This window comes from Macaca thibetana, chromosome 10 (assembly GCF_024542745.1).
Source record: "Macaca thibetana thibetana isolate TM-01 chromosome 10, ASM2454274v1, whole genome shotgun sequence".
Classification (NCBI taxonomy): Eukaryota; Metazoa; Chordata; class Mammalia; order Primates; family Cercopithecidae; genus Macaca; species Macaca thibetana.
This window is the reverse complement of record NC_065587.1, coordinates 38,504,615-38,526,686: the sequence shown is the minus strand read 5'-3', so window position 1 is coordinate 38,526,686 and position 22,072 is coordinate 38,504,615. Positions and strand designations below refer to the sequence as shown.

The 22,072-nt window shown below is 49.0% G+C and overlaps 1 protein-coding gene across 1 annotated transcript in view; it reads left to right on the top strand.

Annotated features, from left to right (window-relative positions):
• CDH4 (cadherin 4) overlaps nt 1-22,072 on the top strand; it is a 693,168-nt gene that overhangs the window by 131,432 nt on the left and 539,664 nt on the right. The window lies entirely within an intron of this gene.

The following is a 22,072-nucleotide window of genomic DNA, read 5'->3' as shown; positions in this document are numbered from 1 at the left end:
GTGCCCATTCATACCTTCTGCCCATGCTTCTATTCTGTCGTTAGCATTTTTAAAACAACTCAGGGGTACTCCATATTGTGCTACAGCTTGATTTTTAAAGATATCACAGACAACGGGTGGATGTTGGCTACATGTGTATGGTTTGTGTGTACATGTTATATGTGCGCAAATACATGAGTTACATTTTTATTGTGTGCTTTTTTCATTTAACAACATCTCTTGGAGCTGTTTCATGAAAACAAAATACATCCAAAATGTAACTTCAATTATGCCGTGGTGTGAGCATAACGTACTATATTTAACTAAGCGCTTATATTCTGTTTCGCGTGTTTTACATTATAAACTGCTTTGTGATAAACAGCCTTGGAGTCCAGTCTTTTCACATTTGAATTTTTCTCTCCTTAGGAGATATTTTAGGTAACAGAAGCATTGAGTCAAAGGACATATTTTAAAAGCTTCCTTTTATATATGGCTAAACTGATCAAGGTTTTTTGGTGGTATTTGTTTTTGTTTTCTGGGAATGCAAATAGCTAGATGCTATCCTGCCAGTGGGCTGAAGTCCCTCAGCCCACAGTCCCCAGACTCAGCCATGACTGTGCACCTGTGTGGCATTCAGAGGGGCAGGGAGGGGTGGGGGTACAGGCTCTGCCTCCTCTGTCCTCTTGCTCTTGGGCGCTTATTCCTGGCTTTTCCGCCTTGACCACGTGGTGGCCTGTCTCAGATGTTCTTTTTTTTTGAGACGGAGTCTCGCTCTGTCGCCCAGGCTGGAGTACAGTGGCCGGATCTCAGCTCACTGCAAGCTCCGCCTCCTGGGTTCCCGCCATTCTCCTGCCTCAGCCTCCCGAGTAGCTGGAACTACAGGCGCCGCCACCATGCCCAGCTAGTTTTTTGTATTTTTTAGTAGAGACGGGGTTTCACCGTGTTAGCCAGGATGGTCTCGATCTCCTGACCTCGTGATCCACCCATCTCGGCCTCCCAAAGTGCTGGGATTACAGGCTTGAGCCACCGTTCCTGGCCTCAGATGTTCTTTATCTTATCACATGACATGTCCATGTCCTACTGGGCACTTCTGGCACTTCGCACAGCTCCTAAACATGTGTTTGTCCCTGTGGTTACAATATCACCCCCTTGTAAAAGTGAGCATGTCTTTCCTGTCCACTAGAGTATTTCTCATAGCTAATTCCAATGCCTGGCGTACAGTAGGTGCTTTAGCTAATTCCAATGCCTGGCGTACAGTAGGTGCTTTAGCTAATTCCAATGCCTGGCGTACAGTAGGTGCTTTAGCTAATTCCAATGCCTGGCGTACAGTAGGTGCTTTAGCTAATTCCAATGCCTGGCGTACAGTAGGTGCTTTAGCTAATTCCAATGCCTGGCGTACGGTAGGTGCTTTAGCTAATTCCAATGCCTGGCGTACGGTAGGTGCTTTAGCTAATTCCAATGCCTGGCGTACGGTAGGTGCTTTAGCTAATTCCAATGCCTGGCGTACGGCGTAATTCGGTAGGTGCTTTAGCTAATTCCAATGCCTGGCGTACGGTAGGTGCTTTAGCTAATTCCAATGCCTGGCGTACGGTAGGTGCTTTAGCTAATTCCAATGCCTGGCGTACGGTAGGTGCTTTAGCTAATTCCAATGCCTGGCGTACGGTAGGTGCTTTAGCTAATTCCAATGCCTGGCGTACGGTAGGTGCTTTAGCTAATTCCAATGCCTGGCGTACGGTAGGTGCTTTAGCTAATTCCAATGCCTGGCGTACGGGTGCTTTAGCTAATTCCAATGGTACGGTAGGTGCTTTAGCTAATTCCAATGCCTGGCGTACGGTAGGTGCTTTAGCTAATTCCAATGCCTGGCGTACGGTTTAGGTGCTTTAGCTAAATTCCAATGCCTGGCGTACGGTAGGTGCTTTAGCTAATTCCAATGCCTGGCGTACGGTAGGTGCTTTAGCTAATTCCAATGCCTGGCGTACAGTAGGTGCTTTAGCTAATTCCAATGCCTGGCGTACAGTAGGTGCTTTAGCTAATTCCAATGCCTGGCGTACAGTAGGTGCTTTAGCTAATTCCAATGCCTGGCATACAGTAGGTGCTTTAGATATTTGTTGAATGAACGTACGATTGGATTTGACAGAGGATAGAGAGAAAAGACTGGGAGAACGCCTCTCAGCGTCTTCCTTGTTGTTCAGTAGATCGATGCTTCTCAACTGGGCCAGGAACACATGGCGGTGTCTGGAGACATTTTTTGTTATCACATCAGGGGGTGGGAACAATCTGCACCTGGTGGGTGTGGGCTGGGGGTGCCGCTGAACATCCTGCTGTGCACAGGGCAGACCCCACAACAAAGGATCCTCCCTGAAGTGCCCATAGCACCATGTTTGGGAAACCCCGATTGACATCATGCGGTCATAGGGTGCCCATAGCGCCGTGTCTGGGAAACCCCTATTGAGATCGTGCAGTCATAGGGTGCCCGTAGCGCCGTGTCTGGGAAAACCTGATTGGGATCGTGAGGTCATGGAGTGCCCATAACGCCGTCTCTGAGAAACCCTAGATGAGATCGTGAGGTCTTAGGGTGCCCATAGCGCTGTGTTTGGGAAACCCCAATTGAGATCGTGAGGTCATAGGGTGCCCATAGCACCGTGTTTGGGAAACCCTCATTGAGATCATGCAGTCATAGGGTGCCCATAGCACGGTGTGTGGGAAACCCTGAATGAGATCGTGTTGTCATAGGTAATTTTCTCCCTTTTCTTTGTATCAGCTTTCCAAATTCTCTGAAATAATTTCATAGTTAAAGAATTACTTATTAAAGAGATATTCGCTAATACAAGCTGGGGAACAGGAGGCAGTGCCGCGGGGGTAGCCCGACCACAGCACACTGCTCCCATCTGCTTGTTTTTGTCCTGCATGGGGAATTTTGGGGTGCCAGGTTGAAGGTCCGCACGTAGCCTCAGGCCTCAGAGCACTTGGACATTTGTTCTAGAAAACACCCCCGAGATGTGCCCACTCTGTGGTTTGCCGAGTAAGTGAGCCCAGGAACGCAATAATTTACTCGAGTGGACAGAATTAGCGCCAGTTAGGGAGAGGGGCTGAGTGCTGTATTGAGGGGCCTGGAAGCCATGAAGGCCGGGCTGGGCCCGGACTTGCTAAACACATCTGATCTGACACTGGCATCAGGAGAAAGGTGGGGGGCAGCTGGTTTTCACGGGTGACCTACTAGCCAGGGCGCTTCCTGCAGTAGACCAGAATGCCCACCACCTGCGCCCTCGAACCGCTTTCTTGGACTAAGGGACGTCGCCGGGCTGGACACACGTCCCCACCACTCTGCACGTGTGGCATACGGGGCTCAGCAATTGTCTAAACGGAGGCTCCTTCTTAGACAGCAGAGCTGTGTGTTTTGTATTCCGTTGGTCTCATTTCCTGTGGGGATGTCACCTGGTTGCAGCATGTCTGTGCTTGGTTAGTAAGACAGTTGGTCCAAAGCTCTTCTCTCCCGTGGGGAATGTGAGCAGAACGATCCTTAGGTAGAAAAGCGGAGAACCGGTGCTCCTGCTACTTCTGCGTTGGTGGACAAGAAATAACAGTGGGAGGACACTGTCTGTCCCTAATTACCTGCCCTGCATCCAATTTGCTGGCGTCGGGTGGCTTTCCTGAGGCAAGCCCTTGGGGATGCTGAGCCGCTAGGAGGGACAGTGGCTCCGGGGCCTGCAGGGCTCCAAGATTTTTTTCTGCCAGGCACACTTCCCCCCGCGTTCTGCAGAAAGGCGAAGATGAGCAGTTGGGAGAAAGACAGCCCCAGTGACTCAGCATGGAGATACTAAGGGATAGGGGAGAGCTGGCTACTTCTCATCCTTTCCCTGGCCTCACTTGCCATGAAATCACCTGAACTTCTGAGGTGCTCTAGAGCCAAATGCCAGGGCAAGGGTGAGCAGGGGTTTCAGCATCGTGGGGGACTGTGGACAAAGGCCCAAAGAGCTTTGCAGAACTAAGTGGTGGTCGGGCAGCTCGTGCTGCAGCAGGTGAACCCGGGCATGTGACATGGTCACAGGGACTCTTCCAGTGGTTTAACATGCAGTGTGAGTGGCCTTAACACGGGACCCGGACATGCTTCCTCTGGGCTGGGGAGGGACAGGAACCCGAGGCACATCCTTTCACCAAATGAGTGTTTTGCTGTCAGGACACAGCCTCACTGGAAACAGAGGCTCCCCGGCAATTCCGCTCGGAGTCCCACACTGCTCAGTATGCGCCATCCCAGGGCGTCGCCGGGGCAGAACGCACGGCGCCCTGACGTGATTTTCCAGAGAACTGAGTTCCTTGAATATTAAAATTAACCTTTTTTAATAACAAAAATAATATAGTCCATTGAAGTAGGGCTGGATTTATCTTATGACAGTGCTTGTCATGGCCTTGAGTATTTATTGAGTAGTTTCAAAAGTTCATTAAACTCAAGAGATTAAATATTGCCCTGAGCAGTGCCCCATAAAGGGGAAATATGGTCCTATTACTTAGTAAAATGTTGTGCTATGTTGTTAATTTAACTCCCTTGGGTTCTCATCTTCTGATTCAAAAGACATTTTCCCGTGCTGTTAAATTTGAACCTCGGACTGTTTCTCACAGTATTCATCAGAAACTCAGTATCACACATTTATTTCCTAGTGGGGTAGAAACACTGGCCCCCCACAGTGCTCTAGAAATGTCAGATGCATTTGTCTTCCATCAGCCCCACCACCGTCCCCTGTGTCACTGCACTGAGTAAAGCCAGTGGATTGACACAAAGGCTCCCCAGTTGGGGAAGGAGGTGCAGATTCCCCGATACTCACCAGGGGCATCCAAGCCTCCTGCTTGGGCACATGCCTTGTCGCTCCGGGCGTGACGGGATAGAAAACGTGAGGACAGAGCCGCTGCGGGGCCCCTCGGTCTTCAGGGCCATTTATTTTCCTCCTAATTTCTTACTGAATTGATTCCCACTGTATCTCTGTAGAAATATCCTCTTTATTATCTCATCTGACCCGAGGGCCTTCATTTGGTTTATATGGAGTGGTCTTGGTGACATTGACAACACTGCTTAATCGGTCCTCGCGGGAGCTTCCCTGGGCGGCAGGACCCAGTCAGTGTTCCCTCCAACAAGAGGCCATTTCACAGGCGAGCCCACACGCCTGGAGAGAAGTGCGAGGCCCGACATCTGGTCTTCCAGTGGCGTGGGGGGCAGCAGCCGGGGGCCAGAGTCTTCCTTGCCTCCTAGCTTGTGTATGGATCAACGACCATCAGCCCTCTGATGTTGAGGACCCCCAGGGACTGGCAAAATTAAACCCGGATGCTTTGATCGCTGGCAGTAAAGGACACCCTGAACCACGACTTTCTTCCCAGGGTGATTCTGAATGACAGCCCAGAGTGGAGTCTTTATGGAGCAGGTTCCTCACGTAGCCCACATTCGCCACAGCCACTTGGCTGAGCCCTGTTTTAGGGGTTGGCAAGGCAGGTGTTGAGTAACAGAGACCCAAAGCACAGTGGTTGCATCAAGGATCATTGAAGTAGACCTGGCTGGGTGAGAGTCACTGCAGCCCCTCACATCTCTGTTGTGTCAGGACAAGATATGTAGCTGGTGGGGTCCTCATGAGGATTACATGAGTCCTGGAGACCATGCAGTGAACTCTTACACCCCAGGGCTCAGTGCATGAGAGCTGCTGCCATCTTCACCACCAAGACTCTTGTGCCATGGGCCTCTCCTCTTCTGTAAAATGGGTCTGTAACGCCCCTGGAAAAGAGGGTGCACTTAACGTTACCATTGACATCGTCATAATGATTGCCCCATATTCTATTATACCAGTGTAATCTAGTAATATTGTTCTAGCTGCATAGATCACAGACATACAATAAAAATACTTATTTTTTTTTTTTTTTGAGACGGAGTCTCGCTCTGTCGCCCAGGCTGGAGTGCAGTGGCCAGATCTCGGCTCACTGCAAGCTCCGCCTCCCGGGTTTACGCCATTCTCCTGCCTCAGCCTCCCGAGTAGCTGGGACTACAGGCGCCGCCGCCTCGCCCGGCTAGTTTTTTTGTATTTTTTTAGTAGAGACAGGGTTTCACCGGGTTAGCCAGGATGGTCTCAATCTCCTGACCTCGTGATCCGCCCGTCTCGCCCTCCCAAAGTGCTGGGATTACAGGCTTGAGCCACCGCGCCCGGCCAATAAAAATACTTATATAAATCATTGCATTATTATGATTCATCGAGAACTATGCTGTGTGTTTTGAGATGTGAGAACAGGAAAGAGACCACCCTCAGCTTTGAAGGATTTGTAGGTGATGCTGGTTCATGTCTCAGGTTCAGCCAGTGGTTCCTGGGGAACATTTTCCTCTCTAACCACAGCCCCAGCCCTTTGACCTCAGTCCCCACTGATCTCAGAGGTGCCCCTTCTCCCGGACATCTTCATTTCTACCTGGGAAGGCCTCACCCCAGCATCTCCTGCCATCCAGGACTCTCCCGTCTGCCTGCCCTCTCGGGCACCCACCTCTCAGCCTCAGCGACCATCGGCAGGTGAGCAGCAGCAGCCCACTTCTGAAAACAGCTTCGTCTGTAAAGAAAGTCGGTTGTTCCCATCTTCCTTGAAAGACATGGATTTCTTAAACTCTTTCCTGTTTCCACTTTGATAGAGACATAGAGATACAAAAGTGAAAATGTCCCTTTTCTCTGGCAAGGACAGTAAGAAGTAGGTGACAGGCAGCACTTGTCCTCAGGCTGGGCCGAAGAGAGCACCAGGGTGGGGTGAGGACTGCGGCCAGAGGACAGCCGAGCACCATCTCAGCAGTCAGGGGGCAGATAAGCACCTCCTGAGCAGTCAGGCGGCCTCTCCCGGTGGGTGGTAGAGCCAGAACTGCCTCCCCTTCCAGCCTCTCAAAAGGAGCCAACATATCCATATTTTTATATGAAATTAGTTAATTTTTAAATGTTGGAAATTTCATTTTTTTTTTTGAGACGGAGTCTCGCTCTGTTGCCCAGGCTGGAGTGCAGTGGCCGGATCTCAGCTCACTGCAAGCTCCGCCTCCCGGGTTTACGCCATTCTCCTGCCTCAGCCTCCCGAGTAGCTGGGACTACAGGCGCTGCCACCTCGCCTGGCTAGTTTTTTGTATTTTTTTAGTAGAGACGGGGTTTCACCGTGTTAGCCAGGATGGTCTCGATCTCCTGACCTCGTGATCCGCCCGCCTCGGTCTCCCAAAGTGCTGGGATTACAGGCTTGAGCCACCGCACCCGGCCCATATTTTTTAAAAAACATAAAACTCTCTATGAGCCCAACAGAAGGCACCTGTGGTTTGGAAGCAGTCAGAGGCCATGGGACTGTGAGCCCCCACAGCCCTGCCCCTGCCACCCCCACCCCGCCCAGCAGTGATTCTGAGGCCCCCAGTTCCATCCTGGAAAAGTGCTCCCTGAGCTGGGGCACCTGTCTGGACCCCCACCTGTGGCTCCTAGGCTGGAGGTTAGAGTCTCCTTGGAGAACTGGAAATGGTAACGTTGACATCTGAAGCTGCTCTCCTCCTGGGAGGATAGGACACCGGGCAGGACAGGCCTTGGGAAGTCCCTGGGGGGGAGATGCACCTTCAGCTTCTCATACCCCTGCCTGTCCTAATCCTGAAATCTCACTTTGTCAAAAAATAAATAAATAAATAAATGCTGAGAAACTTATCCAGAGAAAAATATTTTAGTCTTGTAACTCTAAAATATAGACATTTGTTATTTTATAAATTATATACTGGAACTCCTGTACTACTGTTATTTAATAAAAACATACAACATAAATTGACATCTTAAAGTTGCAAAAATAAATTTGTAATAATTATTAACAGCAGAAGAACCTTTTTGCTCATATATGACATATATACATGCATACATATATATGGCATTAATATGTACATGGTGTTATTACTTGTATATGATATACCATGACATAATATATGCATAGTATTATCAATAATGTTACTAGCCAGGCACAGTGGCTCACACCTGTAATCCCAGCACTTTGGGAGGGCAAGGCAGGAGGATCTCTTGAGTCCAGGAGTTTGAGACCAGCCTGGGCAACATGGTCTCTACAAAAATCACAAGCATTAGTTGGACATGGTGTTTCACGCCTATAGTCGCAGCTACTCCAGGGGCTGAGGCGGGAGGATTGCTTGAGCCCAGGAGGTCAAGACTGCAGTAAGCCAAGATAGCGTCACCATCACCGCATTCCAGCCTGGGAAACAGGGAGACTCTGTTTCAAATAAAAAATGTTACTAGTATTCTAAACACTTAGGTTTTAAAGGGCTTGCTAGCTTTGCTATTGGGGATATTATTATCTAAAGGCACAAAAACTCTCAGGGGAGTGTCCTCCTTAATGATAGCCAGGGTTGATCCATATTTCAGTCTTCTTATTTCAGATGTTTGGGATGATTTCATCAATTTAATTAGATTCTCACTTGTCTTTACCCGTAATGTGGCTGACAGTTAGCTGGCATTAGGACTGGACGTGGGGCCACCAAATTTATTTGAGTAAATAATAAATAAGTTTTATTGGCACTCAGGCCCACCCATCATGCCGTCTTTGACTCTTTTATGCCACAACAGCAGCAGCGTCGAGTAGTTGCTGCAGAGACCACATAGCCCTGAAAACCTAAAATATGACAGTTACCGGTTGGCCTTTTGCAGAAAAAGTGGTTATTCCCAAACTCAGGTCGGGGTGGAGGGTGAGGGCCACATCCCAGTACCATCCTGGCTACATCGAAATTGCCAGGGCCCTTGAAGACCCAGGTCTAGGCCCCTTCCTTGGAGACCTAGCAGGCAGGGAGCCCGGGACTGTGTATAGAACTGAGCCCCTGGGGCCATCGTGGAGGGCGGCAGAGGCTCAGGAGGATTGGGAAAGCACGTGGACTTCCCAGGATGCTGGCAGCATCCAGTGTTTCTCCAATTGCGTTCTGTGCTTAGACCACCTGGGGTGCTGCCCCCTCACAGCAGTTCCTGCCCTCACCTGGCCACAGAACTACTGAGTAACCTGAGCATCTCTGTGCCTGGGACTGGCCACAGGGAGCATCCTGAGACCAGCAGACCTGGCCCGGCTTCCTTGGCCTGGCGGCTCCAGCTCCCAGGCAGACTTCCTCCTCCTGTCTCCAGCGTCTCCAGGTTTCTCAGCTCACAGTTCTGGGGCCCTGAAGAGGCCCCCAAGGGATAGCTTCTTCCTCAGTTCAATCAGTCGCCATAGACACTGTGACCCATCGCTAGCCTAGGAGGGAGATGCCAGGGGCTAGACGCCCTGGGGCGGGGAGGGAAGCCCCAGGGCTCTAGTGGTTTTCATGATACACTTTTTAATACTACTTAAATCTTTCAACTATGTAAACAGTATCTTGATAAAAATATTGTTTTGCTTTTAAGACAGGGTCTCACTTTGTCACCCTGGCTGGAGTGCAGTGACATAATAACAGCTCACTGCAGCTTCGACTTCTCGGTCCCAAGCATTTCTCCCACCTCAGCCCCCACAAGTAGCTGGATTACAGGTGCACCACCACACCCAGCTAATTTTTTGTATTTTTTGTAATACGGGGTTTTGCCATGTTGCCCAGGCTGGTCTCAAACTGCCGAGCTTGGGCGATATGCCCACTTCAGCCTCCCAAAGTGCTGGGATTACAGGTGTGCACCACCACACCTGGCCTTTGATAAAAGTATTTATTTAAGTGAGGAAAAACTAGAAAGTCTTGAAAAGTGAGTCCTAATCTGGGTGAAGTTTCTTGTGACGAATGGAGGAGGCAGGAAGGGCAGCTGCAGGAGCAGGTTGTGGTCTGTTCCCCCAGCGGGGTGGTGGCCAGGCACTGAGTTCACGTTGTGAAACTTCACCCAACTGTGTTCATGACCTTCAGGCTTCCTTGCCCATATCACATGCTTCCTAAGCACATATTTAGAAAAATACAGGCTTTTGAGGGTCTTCCCAGTGAGACAGAATCACCTTGATACGCCGTCGAGACTGAACTTGAAACCTGGGTCTTGCTGGAGGTAGCCCCATATCGCCCTTTGAATTAATACTTTTTATAAATCCTGTCATTTTCTTCAGAATGGTATAATCACATTGCATTATATTTTCCCCATTTCAATGGTAATCTGTTAGATATAAATGTTTAAACTGCACTATAGTTTTTGTTAGAAAAAGAATTCCCTCCTGAGCAGGGTCCCCTGTCCTGTTTGTGGCTGAGTTATCGGTGCCAGGTGGAGCGCCCGCGCCTACCTTAGGAAGTGGCCACTGGGTGAATGGACACATGAATTGAACAAATTAACAAGATTCTCATATGCCCTGAAGTCTAAAACCATGGTACTGAAACTTCAGCGTCAACGCTTGGCTGTATTGCAGCTGCTATTTTTTTTCAGTGCACCCAGCGTACGGAAGGGATATTGCTGGTATTTTGGCCTGACCTGCTCAGTGGAGCAGGACAAGGCTGACCACACGCCGAGCCGCGTGCCTGGGAACCACATGGCAAGCTTCACCTACGTGTCCTGCACCAGCCAGGAGTGTGAGCTTCTTTCCACCGATTCACTTGCTGTGTTCATTTGCAGAGAGAAACTTGTATTCTCCCATTAGAATTGAATGAGCATTCAAGCGTATCAGTCTTGGTTATTTATCTTGGAATTGATAATGTACCTCCAAAGATTTCCGGCTTTAAATATTGACAGAGGCCTGATTCTGTATTATGGTAGATTTGCACTCTAGATTTCTTCAGCTTATGCATGCAAGAGACGATGTTCTTGAGAGCGCTGTCAGCAACACAAAAGGAAAACTATTTAATGCTATTTGTGTCTATCACCTCTAAGGGTGGAGACAGCAGGGTGGATGGACTGTTAGGCAGGGCTCCCCAGGGAAACAGAATCATTGGATGTGTATACACAGAGGAGTAGGTTTCTTTTAAGGACTAGGCCCCAAGGTCGTGGGGGCTGGTAAGTCTGAAATCTGCAGAGCAGGAGGATGGGCAGGAGGAGACTGAGGAGAGCGGGTGTGGCCCTTCGAGTCCCAGGGAGTCTCCTGGCGAAATTCTCTCCTCTCCCAGGGAGCAGAGTCTTTCTTAAAGCCTCAACTGATTGGACAAGGCCCACCCACACCATGAAGGCTCATCCACCTCACTGCATGTCTACGAACTGAATTGTTAATCCCATCTAAAAATATCTTCCCCACCACATTCAGGCTGGGTACCTAGGTCTGGGTACTGTGGCCTACCCAAATTCATTACTTTTGACACAGACACAATTATGTCTTGGAGGAGGATTGGCCTTGTGTCAGTCATCGTGTGTCCCCTTTCTCAGGCCAGCAGGTGTGACTGGAGTGCCCAGAGCAGGACTCTCACAGTCAGACCCCAGCTGCAGCCCGGTCCTGCAGGCCCCGTTGCTCTCACATTTTCAGACTGCACAGCCTCTGGCCGTGGAGGCATGATGCTGATGTCGGTTAAATGCTGATGTGGGTTAAATGCTGACGTGGGTTAAATGCAGATGTGGGTTAAATACTTTGTAAAGTGAACCCCAGGTCGTTATTTATACTAAGTCCTTAAAGACTAGGCCCACCAATCAGAACCTTACAATTGTTTCAGGAGGAAAAACTCATTTTTTAAAAGATTTTTTTATTGGAGAATTTCAAACCTACCCAAAGGTAGAGAGCATAGTATCCTGAGCCCCTGGCTCATCTCCCAGCTCCCTCAATGACCACCCCGGGACCTGGCTCAGCCTTCGCATCCCCTCTGCCCTCCCCAAAGCCTCGCCTCTATCATGAGGTCCCATCCAGTTGGTCTATGGTATGTGCTGGGCCTCACTGCAGGACTTCACAGGTGAGCCACTCACATCCACCTGCCCATCCATCACCCACGAAGCACTTAGCCTCTCCGATTGCCTTGCAGTGTTTTTTCAACCCACCTCTTTTTTAGTGCCTGCTCACATGTGTGATGCTGGGCTCAGGAGATCCTGAGAGGAGGAACTCAGAGCCTGCCCTACAGGGGCTCAGGGACAATGGGGGTCTCCCTGGCAGGGGCTGAGGGGCTCAGCACAAGTCGCTCACCCCAAGCCCAGTGGTTCTCATGCACTCCTGCTCTAGGCAACCCTCTGGACAGCTGCTTTGGTGACCAAGGGTAGGAGGAATAGCTGGGTGGGCCCATTTTCACTAGGATCCCTCCTGTCATTTTTCAAACCAGTCCCCCTTACAGCTGGGCAGCACGTTTTGGGATGACTCTTCCAGAGGTGGGCCATGGCCTGGCCCTAACTGTAGAGAACAACAATGCCCAGGCTGGCTTCACTCTGACTCTCACAGCTCTGATGGCAACACAGAGGCCCCCAGGTCTGTGGGGAGCTTCGCTGGAGGGAGTTAGTGCCTCTCAACCTGCAGAAGCTCCTGGAGACCTGAATGTTGTATCTGTCAAAAGACGATGCTTTACAATCAGAGCTTTTCTGTGATCAGCAGGACCTCTCAAGAGTTGTAGTTATTGGAAACCGAAGTTTTCACTGGAAGGAAGGAAAGGAAGGAACCCTTTAGGGCTGATCTGAGGTGGAGAGTGATGCTGCATTGGGGGTGGCTTTGCTGCATCAGAGTCCAGGGAAGAGGGCCCAGTCCTCCTTGCAGCCTAGATGAGCCCCGGAAACCCCAGTTCTGCTTTGACAAGAGACATCCCCTAAATCTCAGGACTACCGTCAAAGGCTTATTTCTTGCTCATTCTGTATATTCCCATGAGTCTGTAGGGGCTCTGCTCCATAAGGTCACGCATGGATCCAGTCTCCATCGTCTCATCTCTGCACCATCGGGAACACATAGGATCCTTAGTCACTGCTGTGGGATGAGCCCACTGGGAGCAGTCATGGCCTTGGGGGTGGGGATGTGAGAAGCTTCTTTGGGTCCCTTTGTGGGACAACAAGGGCTCCTGGCTGCAGCACCAGAGGCTTCGGCGCCGGCCCAGCCCCACCTCCACTGGTACCATCACCTCCTTGTTGTTCTGCTCTTTCTATTTCCACCAGCCCCGCCTCCTTCCAGAGCCTCATCCTTTCATCTGCACCTTGTGAGCTCCTGACTACCTTCTAACTTGATGTCCCTCTGCCACTATAATCATTCTTTCTCTGTATTCTGCTTCTTTCTTCAAATCTTCTTTCACAGTCACCAGCATGCAGATGCAACCCTGTCATCTTCCACCCCATTTCACACCCTGTGATGGTTCCCTGGCCCTCCAGACAAGCCCAGAGCTCCAAGCACGGTCCCTAGACCCTGTTTCCAGGCCATGCAGGCCTCTCCAGCCTCATGCTCATCACCGGGCGGGCCTACTGTTCTTGGCAGACTCAGAAGTGACAACCTTTAGGAGTCAGGGCCCACCCACTGTCACCCAGACAAACCTGAAGCCTCTTCCCGTGCAGCCTGTACTTTTCACTCCGAATTTTGAAAATGCAATCGTAAACCTGCTCCACCAATAAGTAGCCCAGGAGTCTTTGGGAAGGAAGGGTCTGTATCTTTTGATTCTGTGCCTGGTCCATTGCAGGCTTCAGTCCCTGTTGTGCATTGAACTGTGCAGAAATCATCCATGACACTGTTTTGTAACGACAAAGAGAACAAGGCCAGACTCTCATGATTGCACCTCACCCTACCATGGAGCTGTCATGAATGTCATGTGGCATCTTTTTTGTTTGAAATGAGCGAAAATTCATGCTCATGCAGCCAAGTGGGGAATGGGTTTCCTCACACAACTGGAAGTGCAAGGATAGCCTGGCTTCAGGCGTGGCTGGATCCAGGTTTTCAAATGTCCTGTCTCTTGAACACAGTCTGTCCATATGGTGGGCACTGACATATCATGACCTCTTAGACTGTCAGCCTCTTCTCATAACTGTGATAGGAACATCACTCTGTCTGGTCTGGCTTAGGACAGAATTCTTCACATCTGTAGATTCTTTGGCCAGGGAGTAAATACGATGACTAGGCCTGGGTTATGGACCCTCAGCTGAGGCCTCAGTGTAAGTGAAGGGTCAGCCCTGCAGTCATCTCCTGGAACGGAGGCCCATGAAAGTAGAAGGGAGCCCAGGGGAGACAGCACACAGTCACCTGCAACAAAAGCTGCTGGGAAGAACTGACCAGCTGCACATCCATTTGATGATGGACTCGTGTAACTGTAACCATCTTGTTCACAGGTGTATTGCGGAGGCCAACAGTGGTTGCTCAGATGTTATTTGTGAAGGCTGGAAACATCCCTGACTAACATTTGTCCCAGTCACTTAGCTACACAGCACAGAATAGATTTTTATAGTAGTGGATATTTGCACAAAGCTCCCGTCTTAAAGCATATGTAGTCATCTCTCAGTATCTGTGGGAGACTGGCTCCAGGATCTCCCCAGGATACCAAAATCCAAGGATGCTCAAATCCTTGATATAAAATTATGCAGTATTTGTGTGTTACCTATGCACATCCTCTCATGTACTTTAAATCACCACTAGGTTACTTATAATACCAAATGCAACGTAAATGCTATGTAAATAGTTGTTATACAGTATTGTTTAGGAACTATTGACAAGAAAAAGAGTCTGTACATGTCCAGTACAGATGCAGTTTGTTTGTTTGGAGACAGAGTCTCGCTCTGTCACCCAGGCTGAAGTGCCGTGGTACGATCTCGGCTCACTGCAGCCTCCTCCTGGGTTCAAGCAATTCTCGTACCTCAGTTTCCCAAGTAGCTGGGACTACAGGTGTATACCACCAAGCCCTGCTAATTTTTGAAATTTAGTAGAGATGGGGTTTCATCATATTGGCCAGGCCGGTCTCAAACTCTTGACCTCAGGTGATCTGCCCACCTCAGCCTCCCAAAGTGCTGGGATTACAGGCATGAACCACCGTGCCTGGCCCAGATGCAGTTTTTAAAACATATTTTCAATCAGCAGTCGGTTGAATCCACTGACATGGAACCCATGGATATGGAGGGCTGACTGTATCTACATAGCATCTTATCTGAAACAGCCCTGTTAGGCCAGTTTATAGATGAAGAAACAGAATGGTTAAGCCACTTGTCCTTTTGTCACTAGGATGGAGTTCATTGGAGAAATCCATTTTCATTTCTTCCTTATTTACAGATCCACAGATTTACATAGGACAATAATCCACCCAGCAAAAAGGCTGATTTCCTAGGCTCCCTTACGGTGAAGCGTCACCCTGTCACTAAGTGCTGACCACTGCAATTAAGTGGAAACATTTTGTGGGACTTCCAGAAAGTTAATTTTGCAAATTTTGCAGGGGTCTCTCCTGCCCCCATTCTCCCTTTCTCCTTTCTCCTGCATGGAACACAGCTGTGATAGCTGGAGGTCCAGCAGCCATCTTGCACCATGAGAGGATCTTGACGAGGAAAGCCACACATGTACACAGCAGAAAAGCAGGCGGTGGGTCTGGATCTTTGCCATCCCTTTCGCCACTATCATCCTCCTGCATTGTCAGCTTTTGGGCTTCACTTACGGGAGCAAATGCAGCCCTTTGGGTTTGAGGGTGTTTCCTTGTGTGCAGTTGAACCTGCAGTCCTTCACACTGAGTAACTTATTTTTTCTGGAGCTGCTGAGTTTGGGGGCAGGGGTGGTACTGAGTCCTAGTTGTTGCTTTGCTTCTCTTGGGTTGACCCTGAGGTCTATGGTCCCCTCTCTAGAGATCCGGACATTCTGGAGAGTGGCCACTTTGTGGGCCCTGTCTCCCTGGTGTCGGTGCCATACTCAAATCAAATCATCATGGAAAACGTGCAGGCTGGATTAAGAGACTAGGAGGGGCCCTTTTCCCTGACTTTAGTTCTGCCTGGACCTCAAGCGTGCGGTGCTCGGCATTATTCTCCGGAGGGCCATGTGCTCGTGCAGGGTTGTGTTTACCTCTTGTGTTCCTGGGTCTGTACCTTCCCCTCAGGAACTCCGTGTGTATTCCTGATTTTGCACGAGACACTTTTTTTGGCACAGATAATAGACTTAAATTGTCTTTATCCCGAAACCCAAGCTGAGAGGGGAAATCAACATCTTTACCATGAAATAGCTTGTCCCCTTTATCTAAATACAAGGAGAAAAATGTCTGGCAGGACACCGTGTTTCAGGAAAAAAAGCTACAAATTGCAGTGTGTGATCTCCAGCTCATGTAAATATCTCCACATGTTATTCTTAATTAATTATATTTTAGTGAAGCAATTAGGTGACTGACAACCTCAGTTAAGTCCTAATGAAAGGACCATGTCTTTTCACATGCCATTGATCAGAAAGTACAGCTTGGACTCCCGGAAGCTGGGCACTGGGCAAGGAGACGCTGGGCAGGTGCAGCTGAGCTGGTACAGCCAGGCAGATACAGGGGTCCTGGGCCAGGACTCCCACCACCACCTGTCCCAGGGCACATTTCTTCTCTTTGCTAAGGAGAAGATGCTTCTGCAGCCCCCACCCGCGTCCTCTGCTTGTTCCTGATTGTTTTAATTTCCGAAAACCATGATGAGGACAGCTGCTGAAATCTTAAACAATGCTGCTTCTATGGAAAGTTGGGTTAATTTGTTTAATTTTCACACCTTTCACTCTCTTCCACAATGGCAGAGTGCTTTTGTGTCAAGGCATCAAATGAATTTCACGCTTCTTGCCTTTTCTGAAATATCCAGTGGCATTAAACGCACCCAGTGCACCTGGCTCCGGCCCGGGGCTTCGAGACTTAATTGTGGTTATGACGATCTGCAAGAGGAGGCCTGATTATTCCCGACGCCGCTTGCAGTGAGGCACAGAGACAACGTGGGCAGGGGATTTGGGGGAAAATTGCATTCTGCTTTCTTAAGGCCAAATTTCCCATTAATCTGACCTCTTTCTTAAGGAAAATGTGAAACATCCTGAGGCTTCAGGGACTTGTGTGAGGATATTTAGGCTTTTTTTTTTTTTTCCTAGGGAGAACATTATTAAGAAAAAGCTCAGGCCGGGTGTGGTGACTCACGCCTGTAATCCCAGGACTTTAGGAGGCTGAGGCAGGTGGATCACAAGGTCAGGAGATCAAGACCATCCTGGCTAACATGGTGAAACCCCGTCTGTACTAAAAATACAAAAAATTAGCTGGAGGTGGTGGCGGGTGCCTGTAGTCCCAACTACTCGTGAGGCTGAGGCAGGAGAATCGCTTGAACCTGGGAGGCGGAGGTTGCAGTGAGCCAAGATCATGCCACTGACTCAGACCCGGTGTCAGAGCGAGAGTCAGTCTCAAAAAGGAAAAGCTCCCTTATTTTTACTGGTGTTATTAGTAAGTGAATCTAAATGCCTCTTTGAGGCTGATTTTGTTTCAGGGTCCCAGGGAGTGGATGTGGAGGGGTCCTCCAGCCCCTCCTTTCGACCCCACCTCCCTCCCCAGGATGCGCTGCGTATCCCTGTCCCTCTGCAGAAACCACGGCCATCTTTTCCTCCCACGCGCCGTTCTCGGGCGGTGATTCTGTATCCTCCCTCCTGTGAACTGGTGTGCCGCTTCCATACTGATCACGCTGGCAGACATATAGAACGTTCTGGAAATCACTCATCACCATGGTGCTGATGGTTTACAGTGTGGCCCTTTATGATTTTAGGGGCTGTGAGCCTCTCCCATCTTGTAAAGATAAAAACCAAAGAAACTGCTCCCAGAGTCAGTGTGGTACAACTAGGCACTGTCACTGCAGCCCCAATCCCTGGTGTTCTTACTATTAGACTAGTTAATATTCTCATGTCTGCCACAGAGGGGAAAATGAAATCTGAGGCTGAAGTAGAAATGGAACCCAAGGGTCTCAACTCCTTCTTTAGGTCTTTTTCATAGTAAATATTTAGACTAGGTCTGACTTTATATATTGTATCTATATCTATGTATAATTTCTATAATTGATGAGCTTAATCACATGAGTTCCTCTATAGATCATAACTGTCATTTGTCTCATAAACCCAGCCCCTTGGTGTGGATCAAAATCTTCCACATCTTTATTTGGAGCAAAGACCTTGTGCTTGGCTTCCAAGGTTACAATCTCTGTGGGGATTTTTCAGGATCCCAAAAGCCCGGGTAACGCCCGTCTAGTGCACCAAATCCCGGTTTCACCCCAGACCACCATCTGCTCTGCCTGGATACAGCATCAAATAAGACAGACGTCCCTACTGTCCCCACCAAGCAAAGAGGTACCACTTGCAAGGTTTTTGTGAGGTCCCTGTGAAGACCCAGCACAGAGCCTCATGCAACAGTTAGCTGCCAAACCCAACCGCTGCTTCTAGAACATTTTCCCGTTGGTTCCATATATGGCTGGGTTCTTTCTCATTATGTAGGCCTCGACTGAAATGTCAGATCCTTAGAGAAGCCATGGCTGCCACCCTGGATTCTGTCTCTTCCTTGAGCTTCTCAGCACCTGGCATCTAGCGGTTGATGCCACCTTCACCTGTTGTCACGGAACCCCGAGGCCAGATGTGGCTGCCTCACTCTCCACCTATTCCCAGCACCGGCAATTCTGGGATTTGTTCAGACAAATCATCGTGGGTGAATACCTGGCTCAGGGAGGCCTAAATGGCTACAAGCACTTTAGAAAAGACTTTGGCAGGGTCTTCTGAGTAAAGTGACACGTGAACTTCCCTAGGAAATTGCCCCAGAAATATACTCAACTGGATATTTCTCCCAGAGAAATGAATGAGTCTGTCCTGATAAAACATGTGAAGGAATGTGCAGAGATGCTGCATTATAGTAGCCCCATAGTGGACACTGCCCACGAGTGCTTACCTAGAGGGACAGATGAGAGGCCCGTGGCGCAGTCACAGGATGGACCAGGCCCTCAATGGTCTCCAGGATCCCAGCCAGATGGCCACAGGGTCACGGGCCCGCTGGGACTGGGTCCTACACACACAGTTGTGGGCTTTTGGAGACACTGACTCTGCACGGGCTTCTCTGCTCTTCAATGTGGCATTTAAGGTTCTGGAAATTGTGCAGTTTAGAAAACTGCTGGGCAGGTTTGTCAAAGGGAAAGCACCCTGGGCATTTTCAAGATGTTTCTGCCTTCAAAGACCTGGCTTGGGCTAGTACAGATGCCAAGGCTGCACCAGCCACTCCATCACACGGTGGGGATGGCTCTCACATGGCTCGGCTGTGTGGCGTAGGCGCCTTGCCGTGGGGAGCAGTGCTCCTGACCTTGAGCCCTCTCCCACTTAGTGCCAGCATCGGAACCATCAAATAAACCTCAAAACAGCTGAGACTCAGAGAGAAATTCACTACATCCCTGGAACGCTCTTTAAATAACTTCAGACTCAGCATCAAAAGAGGTTCCCTCCCTCCCCATAAGGCAATAAAATGTGTTCTTTTCAGATAAATATTTCAAGAACAGACCAACTCATCTGGATCAAATGTTACCTTTTTAAAAATGCAAATTGAAAATTAAGCATCCAACACAAAGATTCCCTGGAGTCACTGGGAAGGGCTGTGCATTTTCATCACACCCACGGCCACCTGGGCAGTCGGGGCCCACCATCCCCACCGCCCTAAGAGGCATCGCACTGTATGCATTGCAGAATCGTTTCAAAGAGGCAGTAAGGACCCCGACGCATGTCCTAAGCAGGCAGAGACGCTGTGTGTGACAGAGGTTGGTCACGAAAATCAGTCTACAGAGATATAGGCAACTTTTCTTCCACACTGCACTTTCCTGCAGCCCTGGAATGCCATTTATTTTCTAATATTCCCCATTTGGACATTTTTAAAGAGAATCAATCAAAGCTACCAAAGAAATATAACAATAGGTAGCTAAGAATATCCAAGGCTTCAGAAGCTCATCATCATAATTAATGGTTGGGGGACTCACAGCAGCCCAGGCTTTGTGTTAAGAGATCACCATCTTATTCCATCCTTGCCCAGGCCTCCTAGTCAGTGCAACTTCACCACTTCTCCCAAAGGAGAACTAGGTAACTCAGAAAAGTGAAGTGGCCTGCCCCAGGGCATACGGTGCAGCTCAGTGCAGAGCGGGGATCTGAACCAACCAGCCTAAATCCTGACAACAGGCTGCTTGACCCCATGAGAATTGGCTCTTACACTGAGATGGGACAGGCTAAAGGTATGGAGAAGCCTGGGGACATCTGAATGCCTTTCCTATATGTTATTAGGGAAAAGAAGAGTAACTTGTGTTCATCTATCCATCTATCCATTTACCCACCTGCCCACCGATCCATTCATCCACTCACACATGAATCCATCCATCCACTCACTCATCCATCCTTCTATTCACCTGTTCATTCCTCCCATTAGTCCATCCATTCATCCATCTGTCCATCATCTTCCATTCCTCTCACTGGTCCATCTATCCATCCATTCATCCATCTGTCAATCATCCATCCACACATCCATCCTTCTATCCATCTTCCATTCCTCCCACTGGTCCATCCATCCATCCATACATACATCCTCTCACTTGTTAGTCCATCGATCTGTCCATCTGTTTATCCAGTCATCCATCCATTCATCCATCCATCATCTTCCATTCCTCTCACTGGTCCATCTATCCATCCATTCCTCCATCTGTCAGTCATCCACCCACACATTCGTCCTTCCATCCATCTTCCATTCCTCCCACTGGTCCATCCATCCATCCATCCATCCATCCATCCATCCATCCATTTGTCTGTCCTCTCACTTGTTAGTTCACTGATCTGTCCATCTGTTCATCCAGTCATCCATCCATTCATCCATCCATATTCTGTCCATCATCAACCCACACATCCATCCTTCCATCCATCTGCCATTCCTCCCACTGGTACATACATACATACATACATACATACATCTGTTCATCCTCCCACTTGTTAGTCCATTGATCAGTCCTTCTGTTCATCCAGTCAGCCATCCACTCATCCATCCATCTTCTGTCCATCATCAATCCCCACATCCATCCTTCCATCCTGCTACTTGTTAGTCCATCCATCCATCTATCCATCCTTCCATCCATCCTCCCACTTGTTAGTCCATTGATCTGTCCATTGATTCATCCAGTTATCCATTCATCCATCCATCATCTGTCCATCATCCACCCACACATCCATTTGTCCATCCATCCGTCATCTACCCACACATCCATTTATCCACCCATCTGTCCATCATCCACCCACCAATCCATGCATCTATCCATCCATCCATCATCCACCCACACATCCATCCATTCATCTACCTTTCCATCATCCACCCACACATCCATTCATCCATCCATCTGTCCGTTATCCACTCATACATTCATTTATTCACCCATCTGTCCATCATCAACCAACCAATCCATCCATCTATCTATTCATTCATTATCCACCCACATATCCATCCATTTATCCATCTGTCCATCATCCACCCACATATCCATCCATTCATCCATCTGTCCATCATCCACCCACACGTCCATCCATTCATCCGTCTGTCCATCATCCACCCACACGTCCATCCATTCATCCATCTCTCCGTCATCCACCCACACATCCATCTGTCTGTCATCCACCCACACGTCCACCCATTCATCCATCTGTCCATCATCCACCCACACATCCATCTATTTAACCATCTTTCCATCCATCCACACATCCATCCATTCATCCATCTGTCCATCATCCACCCACACATCCATCCATTCATCCATCTGTCCATCATCCACCCACACATCCATCCATTCATCCATCATCCACCCACATCCATCCATTCATCCATCTGTCCATCATCCACCCACACATCCATCCACTCATCCATCCATTCATCCATCTGTCCATCATCCACCCACACATCCATCCATTCACCCATCTGTCCGTCATCCATCTATCCATCATCCACCCATACATCCATCCATTCATCCATCTGTCCATCGTCCACCCACCAATCCATCCATTCATCCATCTTTTCATCATCCACCCACACATCCATCCATTCACCATCTGTCCATCATTCACCCACACATCCATCCATTCATCCATGTGTCCATCATCCACCCACACATCCATCCATTCATCCATCCATTCATCCATCTTTCCATTATCCACCCACACAACCGTCCATTCATCCTCCTGTCTATCTTCCTACTTGTTAGCCCATCTATCAGTTCATCTATTCATCCAGTCATTCATCCATCTTTCCATCCATCCATCCATC